Below are 27,509 nucleotides of genomic sequence, written 5' to 3'. Positions count from 1 at the left end.
TGTGTGTGAATGTGAGTGTGAATGGGTGGATGACTGGATATGTAAAGCGCTTTGGGGTCCTTAGGGACTAGTAAAGCGCTATATAAATACAGGCCATTTACCATTTACAATCTATTTGTGTATGATTGTCAGTCCAAAGAGGGAGAGAGGAAAGAGGAGGAGAAAGTACAAGGTCAGGGAGAACCAGGTAAGAAAACAGACAGGGAGTACTAACAGGCAAAACAGTAACTGTTAAACTGGCAAAGAAAAAACAAACAAACTACTGTAATTTTACTCATCTAATCTGGAAGTTGTGTTCTCCCTATATTAAAGCTGCTATACAGAATCTGCGAAACAAACTGGGTTGTCAGCCCTGGCACTGCATTACCATATTGAGCTTCAGTCAGAGGAAGTCATGGTTGCCAAAAACTTTTTGAAGCGCAATTGTGAGGCAGGTGCCATTCCAGATATGTTGACATTGTACAATCTTCTGGATAATCAGATCTTCCCCACACTGACAACTCTTATTCCGGTTGCCCTAACAAACCCAGTTAGCAGCTGTAGCTGTGAAAGGTCTTTTAGTGTCTTTCATCAGCTCCATACCTGGCTGAGAAGGACCATGGGTCAAAGCAGACTCCAGCACCTGGCTGTGATGTCAGTTGAGAAAGAGATGCTTGAGAGACTTGACCACCAAAATGTGATAGACAGATTTGCCAACCTCAAGGTGAGGCGACATAGGTTAAAAGAAAAGAAAAAATCTGCAGAGCCATAGTAGTATCTGCAGCAAAGATTGTTTCATACATTGTATACATTGTACCATAGGCCAAGGTGTCTCAATTTTTCTAATTTTTTTATTAATATTTTGTACATTTGTACATTTCAAGGACTCTTCTATTTTTGGAGTGTATTTTTTATGTATCTGTATTATATTACACATACGCATTAAAAGTGAATCTCTGTCCAAAAAATGCACTCAGTTTACTTTTTACTCATTATTCTCCCCCAGTAATTAAGGTTAGGATATGTTTGTTTTTTTCTATCCCAATCCATTCTTCTTTAGCAGCATTTAAATAACCTTTATCAGATTTGATGGTTTTGTTACAGACTTTTCAAAAAAAGTGTTTTGCTTTTCTTTCACAAATGTGGGTATCAAATTGAGTTAAAATGTACAAAACAGTGATGTCATGTTTTGTGACGAGGACCCAGGCACAGAGAGACTTGATGAATTTAAGAATCTTATGATTTAATAAAGAAATTTGCAGACTTGCACAGAGATGGTAAAATTATGATGACTGATAACGGAGATGAAGACGACAGACGACGAGGACAGGGAGGAACAGGGGTTTAAATGCTCCAAGGAGACAGTCAGAGAGACCTCGGGACAACTGGAGACATTTAAGGATGCAGGGACAAACAGACAGGGATGACATCTCATCATGACGAGTAAAGTTTATCTTTCCTGGCTGGGCAGCTCTCAGCACCCTCAAAGCTCTGATTCTAGAATTGCCCCTGCTGTGAAATGTCTCGTTTCATTTAACCACAAGCTCATTGATCATGTCAAGTGCATAACTTTTGTAGTGAAGATGTTATGCATATCAAATTTCAAAAAAGCAAATAGGTCAGTAGGCTAACATGATTTCAGTATATGAATATATACAACATTTGATATCGCCTGCTGCTATTTTTATGTATTTACACAATTTCCAGACTGTGACTACAGGTTGTGAACACTGATTGGGCTGCCACTAAGAAATGATACTCCGTATGGAGATTTTCATCCGACTTCCATCTGACCCATTAAAACAATCCTGAATGGGCAATATTTGTAACCGATATTTGTTGAATACCAGTTTTTACATGGTTACTATGTCTCATCTCAATGTCTCATAGAGATGAAACCTATGAGACATTGTGGGACACAGTAGTATAAGATGCCCCTGGGGCAACAAACAGGCTAGTACCACCCCTGATTGCAGTCACATTATGTAAGGTGTGAGTGAGGGTTAAAATCTTTGGGAAGAGATCCAAGACTGCATTGTATGTGCTAGCTGGTGATATAAGCCAATACCTCTGTATTAGTTACTCAGAGTGCGTGTAGTAGGACATCCTCAGACAGGTGGATGTAGTTAACCAGGTAGAGCAGGTCATCTACTAATACAGTCCTGATCAAAAGTTGAAGACCACTTGAAAAATGGCAAACAATCATATTTTGCATGGTTGGATCTTAACAAGGTTCCAAGTAAAGCTTCAACATGCAACAAGAAATGGGAGTGAGTCAAAACATTTTTGAGCATGCAATTTATTGAAAACAACGCTTAAACTGAAACAGGCTGTTCAGCTGATCAAAAGTTTTGGACCACACGCCTTTTCTTCCTCCTAGCGTTTTTCCCGCTCGGTTGCAGGGTCCGCTTTTCTGCAAAGTCGTCTCCACTTGGGTCGGTCAAGGGCGTCGGTCAGATCGGCTTCGATCGGCTTCGATCTTCTTCACGTCGTCCTTGATTCGGTCCATCCATCTCCGCTTTGGTCTGCCTCTAGGTCGACGTCCTTGGGGGCTGAGCCGCAGTGCTGTTCTAATCACTGAGTTCTCATCGCTCCGTACCACATGTCCGTACCACCGCAGCCTCGCTTCTTGCATCTTATCTGTGATTGGCGCGATTCCCATCCTCTTTCTAACGTCGGTGTTCATGACGTGGTCACATCGTCTCAGGCCTAGGCACCATCGCAGCATCCGCATTTCCATCGTGTGAAGGGCTTGTTCGTGCTTTGCGGTGGCTGGCCAGCACTCGGATCCATAGAGGGCGACGGGGCGCACTACACTCTTGTAGATCTTTGACTTGAGGCGATTGGGCATTCTTCGGTCACACAGGACGCCGGTGACTTGGCGCCATTTCATCCACGCTGCGTTGATCCTGGCTCGTACATCTAGTAGGATATCGCCGTCATTGCTGATCATCGATCCGAGGTATTTGTTGGTGTTGAGCCTCAGGCCGAAGTCAGCTAGGCGAGTCTTCCACTGCTGCGTTTGGTATTGCAGTTCTATTCGCGATTCATCGGCCAGGAAGACATCGTCGGCGTAGAGAAGTGTCCAGGGATGGGGTGACTGGAGATCCGCTGTCGCAGTGTCCATGCAAAGGATGAAGAGCAGCCTTGGTGGACGCCCACATTGATGTTAAAGGGCGGCGATGTTCCCACTGGGCTTCTGACCACGCTGGTGACTTGTCGGTAGAGGAGCTTTGTCCAGTTGACGTAGGCTTCAGGAACTCCATGTGATCGCAGGGAGTGCCAGATGAGGTCGTGTGGGACACGGTCAAACGCCTTTTCCAAGTCGAGGAAGGCCATGTGGATGGTCTTGGACTTCTCTCGGTGCTTCTCCAAAAGCAGGCGGGCAGCATGGATGGCGTCCGTCGTGCCACGCCCCCTGATGAAGCCACATTGGTTGGGCGTTAAGTTGACGATTTCTCGCATCCTGGCGTCGATGATCCGTTCGAAAACCTTCATGGTATGGCTTAGGAGTCGGATCGGGCGGTAGTTGGAGCATTCAGCCACATCGCCTTTCCCTTTCCAGATGGGCACCGTTATGCTGGTTGACCAGGCTGCTGGGACGGTCCCGTCTCTGATGATGCTATTGAACAGGCTGGCGAGGACTAAGGCGCCTTGGCGCCCGAGCAGCTTCCAGACTTCGGCTGGTATGTCGTCTGGTCCGGTCGCTTTGCCATTCTTCATATTTTTAATGGCTGTTTCCACTTCCTTGATGGTGATTGGCGGGACAGGTCCTGGGACGGGCGGGGCACTGTGGATTGGCTGGTGAGGGAACTCCACGTTGCAGATATCGGAGAAATACTCGCTCCAGCGATTGAGGATGGCGGGCGGGTCGTGGAGGGTTTGATGGTTGGCATCCTTGATGTGTTTGACCTGGCCAAGGACCACACGCCTTTAAAAGGCCAAATCTGTGCAAAAACGAGTAATCGTTGTAATTTTCTGTCAGGTAGACACACTGTCATGCCGTTCTGATGGCAAAGGCAAAAAAACTTTCCCCTTTTGAACGTAGTCGGATTGTTGAACTGCATAAGCAGCACCAAGGTGGGACACAGAAAAACAGTGATTTGGAATTTCTTAAATGATCCTGAGGGTTATGGAACAAAAAAAGTCAAGTGGAGCCCACAAAATAATTTCCACAAAAAAATTGTCTGTTTACGCAAGACTCTTGCAACATTTGTGCAGTGGCAAATCTACAAGTGTGTGGAGAGTTTCTGTAAGTCAAAGGTTCATTAACCCTGAGCTCAGGCTCACAGACTCAAGCTGTCTCTTGCTCGATATGTAGCATCAGGTGGCATGTTACTCAGTCTTCAAGCATGACAGTAGATGACTAGCAGTACTGGTGGTTTTGCCAAAGCAAGGCAGATTCAGATAGATGAATGAATTTATCACATGCCATGATACATATTTATATTTTTTCAGTAGTTGTCATAAGTATTGGAGCTTGGTAAAAAATAAAATGTTCTCCTCAAGTAGCAACAGCTGTTCCATTCAAGGTTACTCAGAAAGCTCTTACATCCAATGTCAAAGTGGAGGTCAAGTGACAGAAAGGAGCTAGCTGAAGTAGTTAGCTAAAAAGCTCACTGTATACGATCAAGTAGAAATCTAACTAGAAGCCAACATGATGTTGTCATGGCTGTGTCCAGGCAGGCAGGATGATAGACCCAAGTGCAGGAAGCAAAAGTAAACCAAAAAAAAAAAACCTCAACTTTTTTGCTGGCACGTGTTACGGCCCTAGCAGGGCCTCCTCCTGAAGGTGCCTGTGTGGGCGTGTCCTTCAATCTCTTCTGCCTGAGATGCCACCTTTCTCTTTTACACAGCTGACTCACATCAGTAATTAAAGGGATTTAAGCTCAGGGACAGGTGAGCTCTGGTCCAGGACCAGTTTTATGGTTATGTTCAATTATATGCGGATGCGTCGAAGGATTCAGCCAGTCAAATTGGTGTAGCAGTTGTGGTCCCAGAGTTCAGGGTTAAAATAAGAAATAAAATAAGAATAAGAAACTGATAGACTGTCAGTATTCACTGGAGAACTGCTTGCAATTCTGTTGGCGGTTCATTGGGTGGAAGATATCAGGCCATTACAAGCTATTGTTTGTTCAGATTTGAGAGCATCATTGCTTAGTTTACAGTGTAGTCACTCAGATGCGAGAACAGATATTCTAGCAGAAATTCGGCAGACACTATTCAGGATAAACATGATGGGTCTTACAGTTGTGTTTCTATGGATTCCAGCCATTATGGAATAATGGGGAATGAAATGGCAGACAGAGTGGCGAAGCAAGCCACAAAACATGGGACATGTCAGGCTGTTAGTTTTGGTCAAGCTGAAGTGAAGAGTATCATACGGCAAGAAATGAGGGGTAGATGGCAAAAGCAGTGGGAGGAGGAAAGGAGTGGACGGTGGTTGTATACAATACAAAGGGGGGTAGGAAAAATGAGGACCACTGGAAGGAGCAGGAGAGAGGAGGTGGTCATATTGAGATTGAGATGCAGGAGCTTTCCTCTCTTCAGGGGCTCTCTCTGCAGGAGGGGGAGATACAGGAGAGGTGGAGGAAGATCTCAGCCTGGGTGTTTATTGTCTTATGTAGTCTGGAAGATGAGTGGATGGTGGGGTGGGTGCAGTTTTCTCTGTGGTGGGGTTGGGTGGACTGTCCCGGGCTCTGTGGGGCCGGGAGGCGCTGCTGCACTGGGCCCCGGTCTGGATGGGCCTGGGCCCCCTTTCCCTGGCGGGTCGCAGAGTATGGAGGTGCCTACTGGGGTCAGCGGGGGAACTGGCCCCAGGGAGGGGTCACTTGCCCCTCCCTTCCTTCCCTCCCCATCTCCAGCTGCCTCCCTCTTCCCGCTCCACCACAACCACCCACACATGCAAGGCCTTGGAGTAGGGGTATGTCACCAGGGTGCAGAGGAGGCTACCCCCCCCGGTCCCCTTCGGGCTGCCTCTGCCTCAATTTTATCCCACAACTTAGACATTCACATTACTCACACTCTCATTACACATACATATCGGATCTTGGGGGTGGGCACGATACACGGAATCCAAAGTACCATCAGGGTGTACGACCTCACCCCTGGCGTCGTTGCCCACCTCTCAATTTTAAATACACGTAGACGTTGAGGGCTAGCAGGAGGGACCATGCGCTTACCTGCTGCTCTCTGGCAGGTAGCTCCATGCCCTCCTGGGTTTTAAATGCACCTTAGAACACACATGCATCAACACTACAATGAGCGGGTGGAGGGAGGTTTGGAGTCTTCTCTCACCCCCATTCTCTGCGGCCTGCTGGAGCGGGGGGGCTAGGAGGAGGAGTTGGCCGTCCGACTGCGGTCTGGAGTGTGGGGCCTCCCTGCTGCTGCGGAGTCGGGGTGGTCTGCCTCTCCCCACCTCAGGGAAAAGGGTAACACCACCTGGGTCTGGGTGCAGTTCCCCCCTCCAGGGGCAAGGGTACCTAGACCCGGTTCGTAGAGTACGCTTGGGGAGTGTGATCGTGTGTACAGCGTCTCTTTATGTCTGTCTCCACGTTGGTTTAGTGTGGAGTAAGTGCATATGAGAGCATGAGGGTGGGAATGGATGTTTGTATCTGTGTGTGCCTGTATGTCTGTATCTATATGTCAGGTTGGGTGTCAGGCGCCACCTCTCTGGGGACATCTCAGGCCCTCCAAGGTTTGGAGGCCTATCTCCCCCTACCACCACTTCCCCTGCCAGTGGCGGATTCCCTCAGACATTGGTGCGTTGGTGGTTCTTTGTGTCCGGGGATGGGCGTCCAGGTACACACCGGCTCACTCCTTGGCGGCCGCTTATCGGGGCCTGGAGCCTGGGGCTCGCTCGGGCCACTTCGGAGGTGGGGTGCCCTCGGCCTCTCGGCCTGGGGCTCGGTCACTCAGGCACGGCTGGCTGCCGGCAGAGCTCACGGGCGCGTCACTGCAACTCCCCCTGGCTTCTGCTCCGCGGCTGCTGAGTGAGCCCTCATCTGGGACTCTCCTCAGCTCTTACTGGAACAGTGGCGCGGCTGCCCCTCTGTTGGTCTTCCTTGGTCTCTTGTGTTCTGGGGGCCTCTGGATGTCTGGAGTTTTGATCTCCTCCATACCTGCTTCATGCCCTGGTGGACGGGGCTGTGGCCCCCCCACACCCTCTAGCAGATCATTACATGAAGAAACCTTTAAAAAAAAAAAAGAAACAAGCGCATCCATGCTCACAGGTGTACACATGGGTGATCACACCCACAAACTACACACTTTTTGGCTCCTACCTCAAAGCACACTGTGTTCTGTTGATCTTATGTGCTGCACAATAATGTTTAATATTTAGTATTTACTGTCATATTCCCATATATCATTGTGATGTTGTTTATTCTATTACTCTTGTTCTCTTCTGCTTGTTTTCTTTTTTCTTTCTCAACAGGTGATCCAGGTGATCGATATATGCATTTTTTTTCCCTGCCCATTCTGTTGGTTTTTGTCTTTTGCCCTTCTCCCCCGTCCCTCTTCTCAGCTGTTTCTCTTTCCCTCTTTCTTTCTCCCCTTCTTTCCCCCAGTCAAGTCTGTCCCGTATTCAGTAAGTGAAAATAAAATAAACAATAAAAGGTGAATCAAATGGACCATTACGGCAAGGCTGGGATGGTCAATTTGGTAAAGTAAATCCGTTGGGCATCTTTCTTTGCCTTTAGACAACAATTCTGATGGCAAAAGAGCCAAACGGGACAGGCCAAAAATAAAAATAAATAAATAAATAAATAAAAATATTGAGATTGAGATTTGGACATACCGTACTTGGTTAAATACTACATTATTCTTGATTGGGAAACATAATACGGGGAAAAGTGCCTTCTGTGGAGACACAGAAACTATAGAGCATGTGATATTGCACTGTCAGAAATATCAGGTGGAGAGGAGACAATTATCCCAAAACCTTACTAATATGAAAATGGAAATTGGATCTGGTTGACCTATTGCAAAAGGATTCTGGCAGTAAGAGTTACCAGGCTTTATTTCAGTTTTTTAAAGCGGGGAAGAGTGTTTGAAAGGCTTTGAGGGGGTTTTTTTGTTTGTTTTTTGGGGGGGGGCGTCATTCCAGTCCACACTCCATACTAGTAGTGGCGGTAATGCACCAATCACTTGTTTGCCAACTGCCAATAACATTTAAGAAGAAGAAGAAGCTCTGGGCCAGAGTGCCATGTGAATGGTTACAGCTAGTGAGCTGTGGGTGTTCTGTTGCAGCTAGTAAGCTGTGCGTTTGGTGTATTTGCAATTAGTGAGCTGCTCTCTCTTTTTGACTTACGTTTTACTTTATTGACCAACGCTTGAGTTTTGTTTGGTTCCTTAAATGGTGATAGCGGCTTGTCCGTCTCTTTTAGTTGAATATTAATAGAAACTTTAATAGAACTCTTTAAATTAACCATTTTGCCTCTGTCTCCTTTTTCTGACCCGGACACATTTTGTTACCCCCCCCCCCCAAGACCCCTTTTAGGGGAACGTAAGACACGAGTAAATACAAAACAAAACTGAACTGGAAAACCTAGGAGCACCACTATGAACAGAAAACACAGGCAGGTATGATGGTATGACTCCACACTGAATGGTGAAAAACATAGACAATAAATACAAGAAGGTAAATGAGAGAATGAAGAGCAGGAGGAAAATACAGCTGACACTAATTAAATAGGCAAGACCAGGTGAGCCTACTTTGACATGAGATCTGGACCTTTAAAGTAAAACAGGAAATACAACCGGCCCTGGAGCACAGACTTGATAATATACAGAGGGGACACAGAGGATAGGGACAAGAGTGACATGAGGAGCACAGGAACCAAAACCTAAGAACCAAAACTACAAAACTATGATGAAAACAAAGATCAATAATAATACAAATGTTAACACACTGGGTCACCAAGCCAGGACCGTAACAGATGTGCCTGAAACCCACATACCCACATGATATCCTTACTGGAGGATATTAAAGTTCATCTGTATTAGCTTTCAGTCTACACAGAACATTACAAGTAAGTCTGGTTTCAAAAATGTAAGTTTAATTCATGAGCACTTTAGCAGACTTGTACATTTGTAGAACATGAAGTAATATGAAGCAAAATATGATTTTTGCTATTGTAAATATTGGCTTAATCTTTCTCTGCTCCCGATCTTTTTCAGGATTTTTGCAGTAAATTTAGTCATAAAACCACCATTTTATATCCTCTGTTCTCTGTAAATCAAAAAGAAGGTGAAGAGCTCAGCATGCTTGGCCCAGATACATTTTAGTTTCATGTAAACCTTCATATACTGTCATGATTCCTGATGTAAATAGTGTTTTCAGTGTCATTTTATTAATTGGATATATAAACGGTCTAGTTTGAATTGTACGGAATGTCCAAAAACTATTAAAAATGACCACAGACTGACTCCGTAGTATTTATAAAGAATGTTCAACTTCCTGTCTAAGAATCCTGCATTTGGGTCTTTCCTCCTGCCTGCCACACAGCAACCAAACGACCAAGTTACAACAAATCCAGCAGAGATCAGAAAGCTTGAAATGGACTTTTATACAAATCTGTTTTCAAAAGCTACACGTGATGAGGCAGTGGTAGCAGAACTTCTTCAATTGCTTCCTCAACTCACTTCAGAGGATCAGGAGACTTCAAACACAGACTTGACATTGGAGGAGCTTACAACGGCTGTTACACAGATGTCATCTGGGAGATCCCCAGGAATAGTTGGTTTACCTGCAGATTTTTTTAAACATTTATTGGGGAAAGACATTTTTGATGTTTTTAAGGATTCTTTTGTTAGGGCTACACTTGCAGCATCTTGTCAGCAAGGTGTACTGTCTCTGCTGCCTAAAAAGGGGGTCCTTGCCCCTTTGAAGAACTGGAGACCAGTGACTCTTTTATGTGCAGACTATAAAATTCTTTTAAATGTGTTATCCAATAGATGTAAAAAATTTATTGACCTCCGGATTCAGAGCAGATCAGTTGTATTGTGTTCCTGGCAGATTTATGTTAGACAATTTATTTCTTATGAGAGATATTTTGGATTTATGCAAGACATATGACCTAAATGTGGGGATTGTCTACATTGATCAGGAAAAGGCATTCGATTGTGTAGATCACACTTTTCTTTTTTCAACTTTGCAAGCATTTGGTGTGGGAAATGCTTTTATTTCTTGGGTAAGATTACTCTAGACAAATGCTAGTTGGGTTATGAAGGTGGCAGGTCGGTTCAGCAACCTTATTACTGGGCTTAAGCCCGAGTTGTTTTTTCAGAAACCCGGGATCTTTTGGAGTGTAATTTGTTTCATAGTTAGATGCCTGACTGACACCTGTATAAAACAAAAACTTCACACAATGTTCGAAGCACATAGCGCACAGTCGTAAATTCCCCCTAATTTTGGTATGATCCGAGCTCAGGCACTAGGCGACTGAATACAGCATGTACGCATGTGAGCGAGGGGAGTGAAGCTGTAGCCTGCAGGTTTGCTGTTGGAGAAGTGCAGCCAGGCAGACAGAGGAGAGCTTAAGTTTGACCAGGTACCAAAGCAAATCATTCGTACTGTACAAATAATGTTAATATGACGGTGTATCACAAAAGATTGATATCAAACTGATCACTTGACCCATATGACGTTACTTGCTCTTCGAGTGAATTAACAAATGGTGAAATGAAAAGCCGAACAACAACAATGCTGTTTTTTTAGAGAGTCTTAGCTTACATGTGTGTTTATTTCATATTTTCAGTTGTTACCCTCCACGGCTAAATAAAGCACTCTAAATCGGTTTCAGTTATGTACTGATGAACACAATGGACATAAGGGGCTTCTTTCAAAGAAAAAGCTCAGGTGTTATTTTATATATTATGATTTGTATGTTGTTCAGTATATTTCTATGCAAAACAAGAGTTATTTCAATACACAGCAGTACTCTCCTCAGCTCTCACTGGAACAGTGGCACGGCTGCCCCTCTGTTGGTCTTCCATGGTCTCTTGTGTTCTGGGGGCCTCTGGATGTCTGGAGTTTTGATCTCCTCCATACCCGCTTCACACCCCGGAGGACGGGGCTGTGGCCCCCCCCACACTGCCTAGCAGATCGTTACATGGAGAAACCTTTGGAATACAGGCGCGCTGATCCACACAGGTATGCACACGGGTGTTCACTGCTCGTAGACCCAAATTACACCTTTCATGGCTGCTACTTCGAAGCACATCTGTCCTGCGTGCTGCACAACAACATTGAATATTTAGTATTTACTGCTGTTTACACTTAGCTAGATTAATGCGATGGTGTTGTGTTTAGTATGTTGCTTTGTTTTTTTTGCTTGTTTTCTATTCTTCTCTCAACAGGTGATCCAGGAGATTTTTATTTTTTTTCTCCCCCCCTTTCTCACTGTCCCTCTCCCCTTCTGTTTTTCCTTTCCTTCCTCTTTCTTTCTCCCTTTCCTATCCCTCACTCATGTCTGTCCCGTCTGTAACATCTGAAAATAAAATATAATAAATAATAAAAACAAAGATCGACCAAATGGACCAATACGGCAATGCCACGATGATCCATTTGGCAAAGTAAATCCATTGGGTATCCTTGTTGGTCTTCAGACAACAATTCTGATGGCTAAAGAACCAAATGGGACAGGCAAAAAAAAAAAAAAAATACACAGCAGTATGTTCACAGTTGATACCAGATATTTACATACACTTTAGGGAAAAAACGTTTTTTTTTCTGTTAAACTTGTTTTGTTTTAGATAAATAAATATTGAAATATCTTTTGAATTCCCTATACAACCGTTGCAAGAGCTTGGTTCACATTGCCGGCAATAAGTCGGACTCGTTCCCGGTGGGTGATGGGCTCCGCCAGGGCTGCCCTTTGTCTCCGGTTCTGTTCATAATTTTTATGGACAGGATTTCTAGGCGCAGCCAAGTGGCGGAGGGCTTTCGCTTTGGTGGCCTCAGAATCTCATCTCTGATTTTTGCGGATGATGTGGTTCTGTTGGCTTCATGGGGTGAGGGCCTCCAGCTCGCACTGGAACGGTTCGCAGCCGAGTGTGAAGCAGCGGGAATGAGGATCAGCACCTCCAAATCTGAGGCCATGGTTCTCAGCCGGAAAAGGGTGGAGTGCCCACTCCGGGTCGGGGATGAGTTCCTGCCCCAAGTGGAGGAGTTCAAGTATCTCGGGGTCTTGTTCGCGAGTGATGGGAGAAGGGAGCCGGAGATCGACAGACGGATTGGGGCTGCAGCTGCAGTAATGCGGACGCTGCACCGGTCCGTCGTGGTGAAGAGGGAGCTGAGTGTAAAAGCGAAGCTCTCAATTTACCGGTCGATCGACGCCCCTACCCTCACCTATGGCCACGAGCTGTGGGTAGTGACAGAAAGAACGAGATCGCGGATACAAGCGGCAGACATGAGCTTCCTCCGAAGGCTGGCCTCTCCCTTAGAGATAGGGTGAGAAGTTCAGCCATCCGGGAGGGGCTCAGAGTAGAGCAGCTGCTGCTCCACATCGAAAGGAGCCAGCTGAGGTGGTTCGGCCATCTGACAAGGATGCCTCCTGGGCGAGGTGTTCCAGGCATGTCCCACCGGGAGGAGGCCCCGGGGCAGACCCAGGACACGCTGGAGAGATTATATCTCTCGGCTGGCCTGGGAACGTCTTGGTATTCCCCCGGATAAGCTGGAGGAGGTGGCTGGGGAGAGGGAGGTCTGGGCCTCTTTGCTTAGGCTGCTGCCCCCGCGACCCGGCCCCGGATAAAGCGGATGAAGATGGATGGATGGAATATCTTTTGAATTAGTTTTTTATATTAATCAATCTAAAAAAATAAACATTTAGTCTGATTTGATGTTACAATTAAAAAAGTGTTTGTGTTTTTATCTGAAGAGTATGTAAATATCTGGTTATCGCCTTGAGACGACTTTTGTTGTGATTTGGCGCTATATAAATAAAATTGAATTGAATTGAATATTTGATGATGTTGGTGTTTGGCTTGATTGTCAGCACAAAGAGGGAGAGAAGAAGTAACGGAAAAACTGTGGACTTTATACCAGTTTTTAAATTGTGTTGATAGGCCACGTAAAACCAGAGTTATGATAAAAAAAATATGCAATGTTTGGTTTTCTTCCTGAATATTATCGTTGTTTATATTTATTGCAGGAAGAAACGGTAAAAACTGCGTTTTATAAGGAAAACGCTTGAAAGCACTCTCTGCCTGTGAGCAAAGACGAAACCAAAGCATCCCCACCCTTTCCCATTGGTCGAAAAATGTACCATGTCGACCAATCAAAACATGGCATTTAGTTGTTAAGAAACGGGAGGACGTTTTAGGAGTGGTGCGGTGTTTTGAGATGTGAGAGATTTGCAACGTTTAGCACAAATCTTGTGTAGTTAGTGTGTAGTGTAGTCAATAGTTTTGTTGTGTGTGTCAGAACAATGAGGCGACAGTGATACATCTCCTGCTGTCAGGCCTGCAAGTATCAGGCTGTTGTTCTCCTTTATCTCATAGTGGACAGAAATTATTTTTGGAGTGGCACAAATAATTTGTTTGGCATCAGATTTGATGCAGAACAGCTGATTGTTCTGTAAATAGTTTGAAATGTTTGTTTAAAAAAAACGCCTTGGCTGCATTAAAAAAAAAAAGCTGCGAAAAATTTTGTTGTTTGCAAAACTCAGTAACTTTTTTGAACAAGTAACTATATAATTAATTGTCCAACATTGATCATTATATTCTGTATTTTGCAGACAGAGAGTTACAGACTCTCTCACAGACCACAGACTCATAATACAAGTCAGAGCTTTATTTAAAAAAAAGAAGAAGAAGAAAGTTGTGTTTTCAAAATTGGAGTTCAAGTTATTTTTACTTCCAATAGTGTTAACATACTACACAGGTCATGAACAAGATTTTTTTTTTTTAATTTTCATCGTAAGTGGGCTAAAGCAGTTAATTAAAAGTAGTCTAACAGAAATGTAAATGCTGTAATTTTATTATTTTAATAAACCATGTAACTCAGTCTTGGTCTCATCTCGGTCTTTGTCTTGGTCTCGATACCCTCTGGTCTTGGTATTGTCTTGGTCTTGGTTTAGGCGGTCTTGACTACAAGTCTAGTATGAGTGAGAGCTCAGCTTTGTATAAAAAGGCTTGTTCAGCCAAAGTTTACTGAGACAAAAGTGAGGCCTTATTGGTGGGTAAATGGTGTTCAGAGAACATTACAATCCTGCCAGGAAATTTCTGTTGGGGAAGGAATGATATTAAGACATTGGGGTTATTTAAAGGTAATGACCAATTTCAGAAAAAGAACTGTAAGGTATACAGGGAAAAAGTTGAGTCCAAGTTGTCTAAATCAGCGGTCCCCAACCTTTTTTGCACCACGGACCGGTTTATGCCCGACAATATTTTCACGGACCGGCCTTTAAGGTGTCGCGGATAAATACAACAAAATAAAACTAGTACCGGTACTGAAAAAAAGAAAATTTATTCATAACACACGTGAAAAGACCCAGGAAAACCGAGTAAACGATAAAATAACGCTGAAAACCGATAAAAACCCTGAAAACTATACATGTCACACCTGAGCCTCAACTCTCGCAGCCCGGTACCAAACGACTCACGGACCGATACCAGTCCGAGGCCCGGGGATTGGGGACCGCTGGTCTAAATGATCTGGGCAGCACTGCCTAAAGGCATCTGTACTCTTTTTTTTCCTGTATCACAGGGGGGACAAGGACCAAGACCTCTGCATTCAGATTACACACCACTCAGAAGCTGCTTTATGGATGTAGTTACTGTTGGCTGCCTTTAGCTCGGCTGCTTCTCCAGAAAGCTGGACGTCTAGGACTGGATAAGCATCTGTTTTTGCATAATACGCCGATTTGACAGGTTTAATACCATCTTATCATTCAGTGTTGGATGCTTGGAAAATCTTGAAGATTTTCCGTGATCCTGACCCTAGACCTGGCCTGTGGCTTTATGAGGAACCATTGTTTCACAGTGATTTTGTTGCACGGGAGTGTTTTATGTCAACACCCACAATAAGGACCAAGTTCAGAGAAGGAGGAATCCAACCAACCACGGTTTTTCACAGTAGAGTTTATATAGGGTTTATAACAAGGGTTTTAGTCCACTGTGGCCTAATGTGAAAAGTACTTGCTGGATGAACTATAATATTTTCTTCATAGACTTCAGATAGTTGATATGCAGTGAATATGAAAGTATCAATAAAATCCATCTAGCCTTTTTCAAACCTTCAGTGCTGTCTATCACAACTTATCCCAAATGGTGAGGCTGGACTGCGATGTGGTGAAGACTGGAGCACAGCACATTCATGCTTTAACAAGAAGGATCCCAATATCAGTGTGGTAAAATGAGTTATTAGAGTCCTAAGAACACAATCATGATATTTTTTATTAAAAACCCATAAGTTAAGCAATACAGTTCAGCCAGAGGAGAGTTTCAAACATGAACAAAGCTGAACATTAGTTAGATATGCAATCAACTACAAGTGTGACCAATCACCAACCAGTCATTGCACAATAAGACTGAGTGATTAGAGACCACGTAAAATTCTCTCTATGCATTAATCATGCTAGCATAAATAAGTTTGTCAAAAACTCATTAGCCTTGATTGAATATCCATTACTTATCAGTGTTTTCATTAAAGATGTGAATGTTTATTTAAGAAATGCTTACTAACTTTTTACTCACATTCACCTTTACCCATGGTATAAAGTTTCTTGCTTTACTTTGCATGAACTCATGTTTGAGCTCAAACCAGTATAACATTTAGAATTAACCTCTCCCCCTCCTTACTGAAATTTAATATAATCAGTTATCTTCACTTAACATGATCAGTCACTGCAAATTTCAGCCAAATAGTTCAAATAGTTAATTTGATTTTAGTAACAAGTACTGTGAAAGAATAATTAATAGCCAATATAAAAGTTTGGTGGAACAAAATCAGTGTTTACCGTGTGGAATTGGAGTTTTAATAGATCCTATTTGTGATGTGGTGGAACAGCAGCCTGGCATCATGGATGTGGAGTTGATAAATCTGCAGCATTTACATAATGCTATCTTTAATTATGGACAAACATCTCTGATGAATGTTTCCAGCACCTTGGTGAATTTGTACCATGAAGAATTAATGCTGTTCAAAGGGGAAAAAAAAGACTTAACATAGTAGTAGCCAGGTTTTTTCATAAGCTTGTCCTTAAAATCACCTGTCTTAACAGATCCATTTATAATAATAATAATAATAATAATAATAATAATAATAATAATAATAATAATAATAATGGATTGCATTTATATAGCACTTTTCTGGGCCCTCAAAGCGCTGTACAATTCCAGACAACCAAATCAGATGTCTGAAGGACCTCATCTCGCTCCTTTCAATGTGGACAAGTAACAATTCTATGCTAAGTCCTTCTTGAATAAAAGAAGCTCAGTCTGCTGATTGTTTCCATGATCTCATTCTTTCACTAACAAATGCTCATGGCCATAGGTGAGGGTAGGAACATAGATCCACTGATAAATCAACAGCTTCATTTTCAAAGTCAGCTCTTTCTTCACCACAACAGATGGATATAACATTTACATAAACACATATGTGGCATCAATCCATCAAGCTTCCACTCCATTCCCACCTCTCTTAGGAACAAGGCCCTGAGATACTAAAATTCCTGCACTTGGGACCGCAACTTGTCCCTGCAACTGAACCAGGAAAATGCAAGCAGGTCACCTCACACAGAATGCAGCTCCAGATTTGAATAGAGCCTCAGCCCTCTCCAAAAGACTGACTATCCACTGAGATGAACCCAGCTCCATTTCCATAAGAAGAGATCACCTGGAGAAAGGCTGTAGGATTTGTGACAGGACTCCCCAGAATCAAAACATTGGTGTTGGTGAAGATAAAGACTGAGATTTGGATGGAGCTCTTACTATGGTGTCTGTGTGGTGGAGATGGGGAGGAGGCGGGCTGCACGGATGAAAATGAGAATGCCAGAGAGCACAGATTTAAACCACACAAAGTGGAGGCTCATTGGTTCAAAGAAGGTGGGAAAGAAAATGACTGGACTAGAGTGACTTGCAAGTATTGATACTGACAGCATGGAGAAGTGGTAATGATATGAAGAACAGGAAAGCACCCTAACACCTAAGAAAGCTGACAGATTATGGCTATAGATATTTCTTATTGAATTTAAGAATAATCTTCATCTAGCTGGTATTGCTCACCCCTACACACTAGAATGGACTCCTTTCCCACCAAAGAGGTGACATGCCGTGTGCCAAGAGCAAGTTTCGACAGCTGGAGATATGATTGCCAGGGCCTCCACCCTCAACTGCAATGCACCCAATGCCTATAGAGTTACCACGCTAAGGTGTTCAGTACAGTGGCGGCTAGAGACAAAGCACGTACAAACTCCAAAACTCGTGCAAACCCCAAAACACATGCAAACCCCAAAACACTTGCAAAATCCAAAACACAACGGAAGTGCTCCAGGATGCTAGGGGTAGTGTTGAGCTTTTGTTACCTAGTAACTACACAAGCCAGGAAGTACCAATGACCGGATTTGGGGTTTGCAGCCTTAAAGGCCGCATTTTAAGGCCGATTACGTCATAGCGACACGACAAAGGCTGTCCCAATTCAAACGCTGCTCGAAATGCGGCCCTCAAATGCGTCCTAAATTCCCCTGAATTTTAAGGATGGGTCGGTGTAGCCTTCATGGCCCAACATATCCCAGACTTCATAGCGCGGCGGTGATGTGGATATTTTTGCCGAAAAAACACGGCGGAAGCGGAGCGGACAAAGAGTAAACTTTCAGAAGTAAGTACTGAGGATGCTGTTTGTAGATTACAGCTCAGCATTCAATACCATCGTTCCCTCGAAGCTGGACAGGAAACTGCAGGATCTAGGACTGAGCAGCTCCCTCTGCAGCTGGATCCTTAGCTTCCTGTCTGACAGACGCCAGGTGGTCAGACTGGGCAGCATCACCTCATCCCCCATCACACTGAACACTGGTGCTCCACAGGGGTGTGTACTGAGCCCTCTCCTATACTCACTCTACACCTACGACTGCATGTCCACTAACAACTCCAACATCATTGTGAAGTTTGCGGACGACGCTACAGTGGTGGGTCTTATCACCAACGGTGATGAGACAGCTTACAGGGAGGAGGTCAGCGCCCTGACCCACTGGTGTCAAGACAACCATCTCACCCTCAACGTCGCAAAGACAAAGGAGTTGATAGTGGACTTCCGGAGGTGCAGAGAAGTACACACCCCCATCACCATCAGCGGCGCTGCTGTGGAGAGAGTGAGCAGCTTCCGGTTCCTTGGCGTACATCTGGCTGAGGATCTTACGTGGTCAGTACACACAAACAAAACAGTGAAGAAGGCGCAGCAGCGCCTCTTCTTTCTCAGGAGACTGAAAAGATTCGGCATGAGCCCCCGCATCCTCAGGACCTTCTATCACTGTGCCATTGAGAGCAGCCTCACTGGATGCATCACCACCTGGTATGGCAACAGCACCGCCTACAACTGCAAAGCTCTCCAGCGAGTAGTGCGGTGCTCTGAACGGATAATTGGAGGTGAGCTTCCCTCCCTCCAAGACATCTACAGGAAGCGGTGCCTGAGGAAAGCGGGGAGGATAATCAAGGACTCCAGTCACCCCAGCCATAAACTGTTCAGACTACTTCCATCAGGAAGGAGGTTCTGCAGCATCCGGTCCCGTACCAGCAGACTGAGAGACAGCTTTTTCCATCAGGCCATCAGACTGCTGAACACGTCATAGACACCTCAGCTTCACTACTGGAACTTCAACATTATGCACTCCATACTGTACAGTAATGCCACTGTTTTGCACATATTCAACTCTGTATATTTTATATATTTTATTATTATTATTATTATTATTATTATTATTTATTTATTTATTTATTTGTTTATTTATTTTTTTTACTATTTAATTTGTAAAAATGTGTATACACACACACACACACACACACACACACACACACACACACACACACACACATGGGAAAATATTTAGTATACACATCCAGAAATGCATACACTATTATATATTGTACATATATTTATTAGTTTCAGGTTGGCCATTCTTGTATTTTGCTCGTTTGTGTTGTTGTGTTTGCACATCTCTGTTGCTTGTGGGGTTCGCACACAAGAATTTCACTCGCATGTGCTGTGCCAGTGTGCCTGCACATGTGATGTGACAATAAAAGTGATTTGATTTGATTTGATTTGAAATATTATGTCACTTATTTATGCGCAAGTGTTTTATAATGAAGAACATTAAAACATTACTGTTGGCCACATGTCAGGAAAGTCATGTGACATTAGCGGTGTTTGTACTAACTTGGTTTTAAAGCCTTTACTTCAAAATATTCGCCGTTCAATAGTTGACTTTAATCTTACAGAGACTGTGATGATTTTATGGATAATTAAAGTCAGTCATATATCCACAAACACAACAAGCTGAAAGTCAGTGATGCTGCTCGGTTTGCAGTCCTGAATATCACGGCACAAGCAGGATTCACTACACTGTTAATGTTAGCTATGTTATATTGCTGCCTCTGTTCGGTGGTGTCGAGCCAAACGGACTTTAACGTATGTTTGAACGAGCTGACGGTTCACTCGTTAAGCTGAAAGAAAGATGCTTTAATCACAGCAGTCACACATGTGTCCACTGTACCATCTGGGAACTCTTCTTGTTTAGCACTCGTAATAACACAAACACTAAATCCTCCTTCTCTTGTGCTGTTTTGTAGCAGTGTGTACACCTGAGACTGTCACCTGTCTGTCTGTCCTGCACTCTCTCTCTCTTTCTTTCTCTCTGATTGTGTAATAAAAGTATGAACATGTATTTATAAGTTACACTTGTGTTTGAATCCTGCAGCTTATCACACATTTGATTTCCATGTGTGACAACTGCAAGTGTCCAGAGTGAGGACAGACTGAGGGACCCACTGCTGCACATCATCTGTGAGACTTTGCACCCCTGATGATCCACCAGGACAAACTCAGCAGTGCGTACCATTTCTGTCAGCTGTCAAACATTCATAATCAACATCTCTATCAGAAGACCAAATTTAAATCTCACCAGCAGTAGAATCAAATCCAGTCCATCAAGAACATAAAACCCAAGGGTGCTGTGGACACTTACTCAGTAAAATCGAATACTGGACTAAAGAAGACAGTCTAATGAAAATGTCATGGCTACTACTTGCTTCTAGCCTACTTTTAGGCTAAAGCCTAAATCTACTTCATATTATACACAAGAGCCATCCTATTGCCATCTGGTGTGAAAGATGATGTGATGCAGTTACATTAAGATGAAGCAGAACTTGAAAAACATTTTTCAGTATCCTGTGGAATCCATGACACCAAGGACTAAAGCTGTTTTGAGAGCAACAGAAATCCAACCTCTGCTATTAGTATGGTATTCCTAATAAAACTGCTATATGAATGTAAACAGTCTTTTCATCTCTGATGTTGAAAATACTCTTATACTTTGCTGATTACTGCTGCAAGATTACCTTGTTGTGGTGGCATCAGTGCCTTTGGAATTTATATATTTACGCTAAGTACTCTTTAAAATACCAGAATAGGGAGGATGGTGTAGGTTTAAGTTTATTAGATTGATCAGTATTGCTGAACTATGAAATATATTTTTTTTTTTTTGCATACAGGTATAACAGAATAACTTTAGTGTAGTTGTTGTTTTAAACTTGAGTATGAACTTATACAAAATGCAGCAAGATATTAAAAAAAAAAAAGTTTTGTTGATTAAAAAACACTATATCGGATTCATATCGGTATCGGCAGATATCCAAATTTATGATATTGGTATCGGACATAAAAAAGTGGTATCGTGCCATCTCTAGTTACAAGGGTTACAAAGCCATTTCCTGACTGATAGAGGCTACGGGACTCTAGCCATTAAACACAATGGAGGAAACTTGGAACAGTAGTAAACCTTTCCAAAAGTGCCCAGACTACTAAAATTACTCCAAGAACAAATCAAAGACTCATCCAAGAGATCACAAAATGACCCTGAATAACACTGAAAAAAAACTAAAGGCCTCACTTGTCTTAGTTAAGATTAGTGTTCATGATTTAACAATAAGAAAAAGACTGGGCAAAAAGTGCATCCGTGTGGATGGTGAAAACCAATGCTGACCAAAAAGAACTCATTTGACAAAAGAACCATTGTGATGTTCACCAAGATATTTGGTAAAATATTCTGCGTACTGACGAGAATGTCATGATCCTGGGTCCTTTTGACCCAGCGTTTTGTGTTTTCTCTTCGTGATTGTGGTTCTGTTATTCCTCTGGTTAGTGTTTACTCTGTTCTGCCCGTGTGTTCCTGTATCTAGTCCGCGTTTCTTAGTTTGTGTCTTTTCTTGTGTAAGTTCCTGTTTTATTGTGAAGGTCTGTGTCTTATGTGAGTGTTTTCAGTTTGCCTCCCTAGTCTCGTCTTGTTAATCACTCCCAGCTGTGTTCCCACCTGTATGTAATCTCCCTGTGTTCTCTGAGTGTATTTAAGTTGTGTCTTCTGTCATAGTAATTGCTGGTTCGTCTGTGTTGTTTCCCCTCGGTCTCCCTGCGTCTCTCCGTATGTATTTCCCCGGACCTCCCTGCATCCTCGTTTCTGGTTTGTGTTATTAGCTTACCCAGTTTAGGTTTCCGGTTTCTTGTTTTTCCACCAGTGCTGTTTTGTACCCACCGTGGTAAATAAATATTCACCTGCACCAGAGCTGCCGCCTTTTGGGTCCTTTTCTACAACTCCACACGGTTTGCCCCCGGCAAACCGTGACAGTACGAACCAGCCACCATGGACCCAGCGGCAGTAAATCCGTCCGAGGAGCTCCAGGACGACATTGCGTACAATGTGGAGATTCTCCTCGGGCTATGGCTAGAGAACCCTCCAGAGGAGCTTCGTCGTGCCGTGGAAAGTCGGCTACAACGGCTCTTTTCTGGCCTGCCATGGCTTCTGCAGTCGCTTCCTCCGACCATGCAGGCTTTTCTCCGGCTCACACTGCACCATCTCTCAGCCACTCCTGCCTCGCTGCCCGACTCGCCGGATGTGATCTTGCCCGGCCCGTCGGAGCCGTCTGCGGGGAGGAAACACCGATCGCGCCGCAAGCGCGCCACCCCACAGCCGGACGTTCGGGCTTCTAAATCGCCGGCTGTGGTGAGTGAGGACTCTTTTTCGTTTTCGGACTGTATGACTGTTCATTCAGGGACGATGTTCTGTGCAGCATATGATATTGTGAACAGCATATCACCTGCTCAGTTAGCTCCCCCGCAGCCATTCTCAGCTCAGTTAGCTCCCCCGCAGCTACTCCCAGCTCAGTTAGCTCCCCCGCAGCTACTCCCAGCTCAGTTAGCTCCCCCGCAGCCACCCTCAGTTCAGTTTCCAAAGCCCCCAGTGCCACTTTCAGTTCAGGCCCCCGTAGCTCCAGCGCAACCCGTAGCTCAGGCCCCCGTAGCTCCAGTGCCGCCTGTAGCGCAGGCCCCAGTAGGTCCAGTGCCGCCTGTGGCGCAGGCCCCAGTAGCTCCAGTGCCGCCTGTAGCGCAGGCCCCAGTAGCTCCAGTGCCCCCGCTACCCGTAGCTCTGGCTCCAGTATCACCGGTTTCACTCATTCACTCCATGCAGGGAGAAAGTCTAATTTCACCTCAAGGTGCTTTTCATGGTTCAGCCGCCATTGGCACAGTTTGCCGCTCCAGGGCTTCCCCAGAGGCTAGGTCTCAGTCCCCGGCTGATTCTGGACCCCTGAAGTCTAAGCAACTACCTGAGAACTGCGCCATGTCAGCATTGCCTGTGCAGAGCCCGTGCTCAGTGCATTGCCAGTTGCCTTCGTGTTTGCCAGAGGACTCCATGACTGCTGGCTTAGTGATGACTTCTGCTGGAGGGTCCGAGGGACCGCTCCGGCCTTCGTCTCTAGTCTCCGCTGGAGGGTCCGAGGGACCGCTCCGGCCTTCGTCTCCTGTCTCCGCTGGAGGGTCCAAAGGACCGCTCCAGCTTCCTGCCTCATCAGCTGGGGGGCCCGAGGAGCCCGTCCAGCCGCCGGCTGCAGCTTCATCATCATCCTCGCCTGGTCCAGCCGCCGAGTCTTCCGCCTCGCCTGGCCCAGCCTCCGAGCCTTCCGCCTCGCCTGGCCCAGCCTCCGAGCCTTCAGCCTCGTCTGGTCCAGCCTCCGCCTGTGCTTCGCCTGGTCCGGCTTCATCAGAGTCTTCGTCCTCGTCTGGTCCAGCCTCCGCCTGTGCTTCGCCTGGTCCGGCTTCATCAGAGCCTGATGTTGAAAATACTCTTATACTTTGCTGATTACTGCTGCAAGATTACCTTGTCGTGGTGGCATCAGTGCCTTTGGAATTTATAGATGCCACCCAATGTGAACATACCGCTTGAAGCCACAACATTACATTCCTATCTTTTTTTAATCACATCTGGAAGGTATGTGAGAAAATTATATTTGCGTGCAGCAATCAGTGCCATGTAATTTGTTAGCCCAATGGACAGGATTATTTCGTGTGCTGTTTGCATGTGTACATGCACAATTCTCGGACTGATAAGAACAACATGCTCTGGACAAATGAGTAAAAACTTGGGGACCAACAGTGCGCAGAAAATGAAATTTTAAATTGTCTGTATGCAAGGTCCATAGATTCATGTGGGACAAATGCTTCAAGTACCACTAATTGATTTCAAGTTGATTGGAACTGTCCCTGCCATGATGAATGATGTTGGGTAATGAATTGATCACAATCAAACTATATGCAGCCATGGGTGTAGGGAACAATTTAGGATTTTGGTGGTTCTACTGTAATCCCTTATCGCCTGTGCATCCATCTGATGAAGTGCAAGGTGGTTGGTTGCCCTGTGGCCACTGTCTAATCAATCATGGCTGGGTCAAGTGTTTGAGGCTGCAGAGTGTAAGCCAGAAAGGGTCTCCAGGGGTGTTAATGTGAACCACGAAAGGCTCTGATGGAATCTGGGCACAGTGTGCACAGTGAGAGCCTCTTTTACCCCTCTTAGCTACTGTCACTGCAGGTGTTCTGTGAACTGTCTTTATTCGACCTCACAGCCTGAGCTAACAACCGTGTTTGTTTCTGAACGCTTGTGTTTTTTTTTCCCCTCACAGATGCCCAAAAAAATAAAAGAAATATATATAGAGAAAAACCTATGTGCTGGGAGCGATTTGTGAAGCTCTGTACAGAAGAGGAATAAACAGCAGGTCATCTGAACTGCTAGTGTGATGAGGAAAAATAAGTTTTCTGCTTAGTTCAGCCATGACAAATTGAGACTCTCTGCTCTGTGACCCGAGTTTGACACATCAGCTCTCTTCATGTTTATATACCTATTCAGTTGTGGCCTGATGTGACCTACTATCAGTAACCTCTTAAACCTGCCACTTTACATTGGTTACAGTTGTCTGAAACTTAAAAGGAAGCTCCATTTTATGAAACATTTACATTTTTTCAGCAACCATGCTACGTTCCTTGATGTTTACTTACCCATCAGTTATTGCACTTACACCAAAGCAAACCATTGCTTCATACAATGCTCATGATTATGTGATAAGCACTGAACTTTGTGTAGCCATTGTGTTTACCTTCATATACTAGAAATGGTGATGAGCATGCATCTGTTGTATGTGAGTGGTCTGGGTCCCATTTGTGGGAAATATTTTTGCTAATGACCATACAGCATATGGTGAAGATTGGTTATTAGCATTCCTGCAAAGATTATTTTTGCATTCCAGCATTATAAATAATCACAATTCACATTTGCATGCATACTATAAACCATAAAAGCAGATGGTGTCACTATGGGTTCCCTATAGTTTGCAATTTATTTTTTACATTTTTTAAAAGAGTAGGGATAAATACATCCATGGCCTTAATAAATTAGTTAATAAACAAAATCATTCAAATACTGCATTTTATATTTACTATGTTTATTTTATTTATTCTTTCATTTGTTTCATATCAAACAATGATATGTTTGATATGAAACATAATTGTGACAAATATGCAAATAAATAAGATCAGAAAGGGGGCAGATACTTTTTCACAGGATTGTAAGTAACCATTTATTTCATCACTTAAATACAAAAAAAATCGGAAACAGAAAAAGTCATAATTAAAATAAGCAGGTCAATGTTCAGAGCAAAGGACCCTGGGAAAGGTTAGAAGAGGCCCAGACTACAAGCAGGCATAAAGTGCAGTGTTGAATGTACATTAGTATATGTGAGGGGGCAAACTCTTCAAGATGGGTGGTGACCATGGTGGCCATTTAGAAGTCGGCCATCTTGGATACAACTTTTGTTTTTTTCAATAGGAAGAGGGCCATGTGACACATCAAACTTATTGGTAATGTCACAAGAAATAAGTTAATATACGTACAATTAGAAATGTTCAACTTTGATGTCCCCTGGTGATAGCATCAAGGAACACATATTTGGTGCTTTCAGGATCCATTTGCACTAAGGCATTTTGACATCAGCCACCGACACCCTAAGAGACTAAAACACAAAGTAGTTTGTGTCTGTACTCTGTTACAGAGCTGGAGATCTGTGGGTGCGTTTAACTGAGAATATAATTTGCATATATGCTGATAGCCTTTGTTTTCTTTTTTTAAATAATTAAATGACTGGTTACAGACATGAGTCTCTCTATGAATATGATGAAACCATCACTTATAATATTCTGCTAAATCACTTCAGAGTGTGTGTGTGTGTGTGTGTGTGTGTGTGTGTGTGTGTGTGTGTGTGTGTGTGTGTGTGTGTGTGTGTGTGTGTGTGTGTGTGTGTCTGTCTGTCTCCACTAAGGTGGACTAACACTGTCATACTTTCTAATATCTCTCATATATGAATACTTTTCCGATGTTTTAAATTGGTACATAAAGAAAGGGAAAGGTTATAAGATGAAGTGACCTCAAACATTAGTTCTCTTTAAAATCTCTCTCAATGTCTATGTTTGTGTGTCATGCACACATACTGAAATAGGCTAAAAGGGCTAAAAAACAAACAAACAACAACCACACACACACACACAATCCTAGAGAGAAACAAGAAACAAAATTAGGGTTGCAAGTAGAGATGGACCGATCCGATATTACGTATCGGTATCGGTCCGATACTGACCTAAATTACTGGATCGGATATCGGAGAAAAATAAAAAATGTAATCGATCCATTAAATATCACGAAAGCACCTCACAAAACTTGCAACACGCCGTAACTCGCCTCGGAACGTTAGCACGTCGGAGCAGTATGCATCACGTGATAGAGCGGCATTTCATCTCCGACAAAGTTATCCCCGAGAGAAGTAAAGCAAGTGTGTAAGTCCATCTCTGAATGTTTGTAAAGCATTCCTGCGTTAAGATTAACAAGCGACTGCCTCCTCTTGCCGCTACTTCAATCATGAAACTGCTTAATGATCAGCTGATCGGCTTTTCTGTTGCGAGTCCGTCTCTCTTGTTTGTTTTTGGCCCACTTTGCACCAGAAAGAGGAAACCAGCGGCTGAACAACAGCAGCACGTTTAAGCTTGATCAGCTGTTGTTAGAATTTATTTGATATTACTTTCTACTCGAGGATCTTTTTCTACGTAGCTGACGGCTGGTAACTGTGCAGGGGCGGATCTAGCAAAGTTTAGCCAGGGGGGACGATAGGGCATTAACAGGGAAAAGGGGGGCACAAAGACATACTTTTCTTTCTTATTCTCATTTAAAATGTCTAGCTTTTAATAAATAATTATCCAAATCTTAAACCCAAAGTTTTAATTTGATGTAAAATGAATAGAAGTCAATTACTGTATATAGTGACTATTAAGTCTAATATATATACCCTAGTAAGCTATAGTACTTTTTCCTTTGGGAAGGTACCATCTGTGCAGTCTGCAATTTTGTTGAAGAAAGATGTTGAATGTATTTAATATTTCTTGAAAAATAATTGATTTCTATGCATTTTTTTTCCACACTGCATCAAATTAAGGTTGATTACGTCGATTAAGCATCATGAGGTGGAGCGTGAGGGGTGGTTCCCTATTTTTTATTTATTTATTTTTGTTGTTGCTGGGAGTTGGAACCCTATTAGTTAGATTGCTCAATATTTACGCTAAGTACTCTTTAAAATACCAGAATAGGGAGGATGGTGTAGGTTTAAGTTTATTAGATTGATCAGTATTGCTGAACTATGAAATATATATATATTTTTTTGCATACAGGTATAACAGAATAACTTTAGTGTAGTTGTTGTTTTAAACTTGAGTATGAACTTATACAAAATGCAGCAAGATATTAAAAAAAAAAAAGTTTTGTTGATTAAAAAACACTATATCGGATTCATATCGGTATCGGCAGATATCCAAATTTATGATATTGGTATCGGACATAAAAAAGTGGTATCGTGCCATCTCTAGTTACAAGGGTTACAAAGCCATTTCCTGACTGATAGAGGCTACGGGACTCTAGCCATTAAACACAATGGAGGAAACTTGGAACAGTAGT

Source organism: Rhamphochromis longiceps, linkage group LG22 (genome assembly GCF_057381845.1).
Source record: "Rhamphochromis longiceps isolate RC_006_pf linkage group LG22, R_longiceps_female_GT1.1, whole genome shotgun sequence".
In the NCBI taxonomy this organism is placed as follows: Eukaryota; Metazoa; Chordata; class Actinopteri; order Cichliformes; family Cichlidae; genus Rhamphochromis; species Rhamphochromis longiceps.
Note: the sequence above shows the minus strand (reverse complement) of the source record.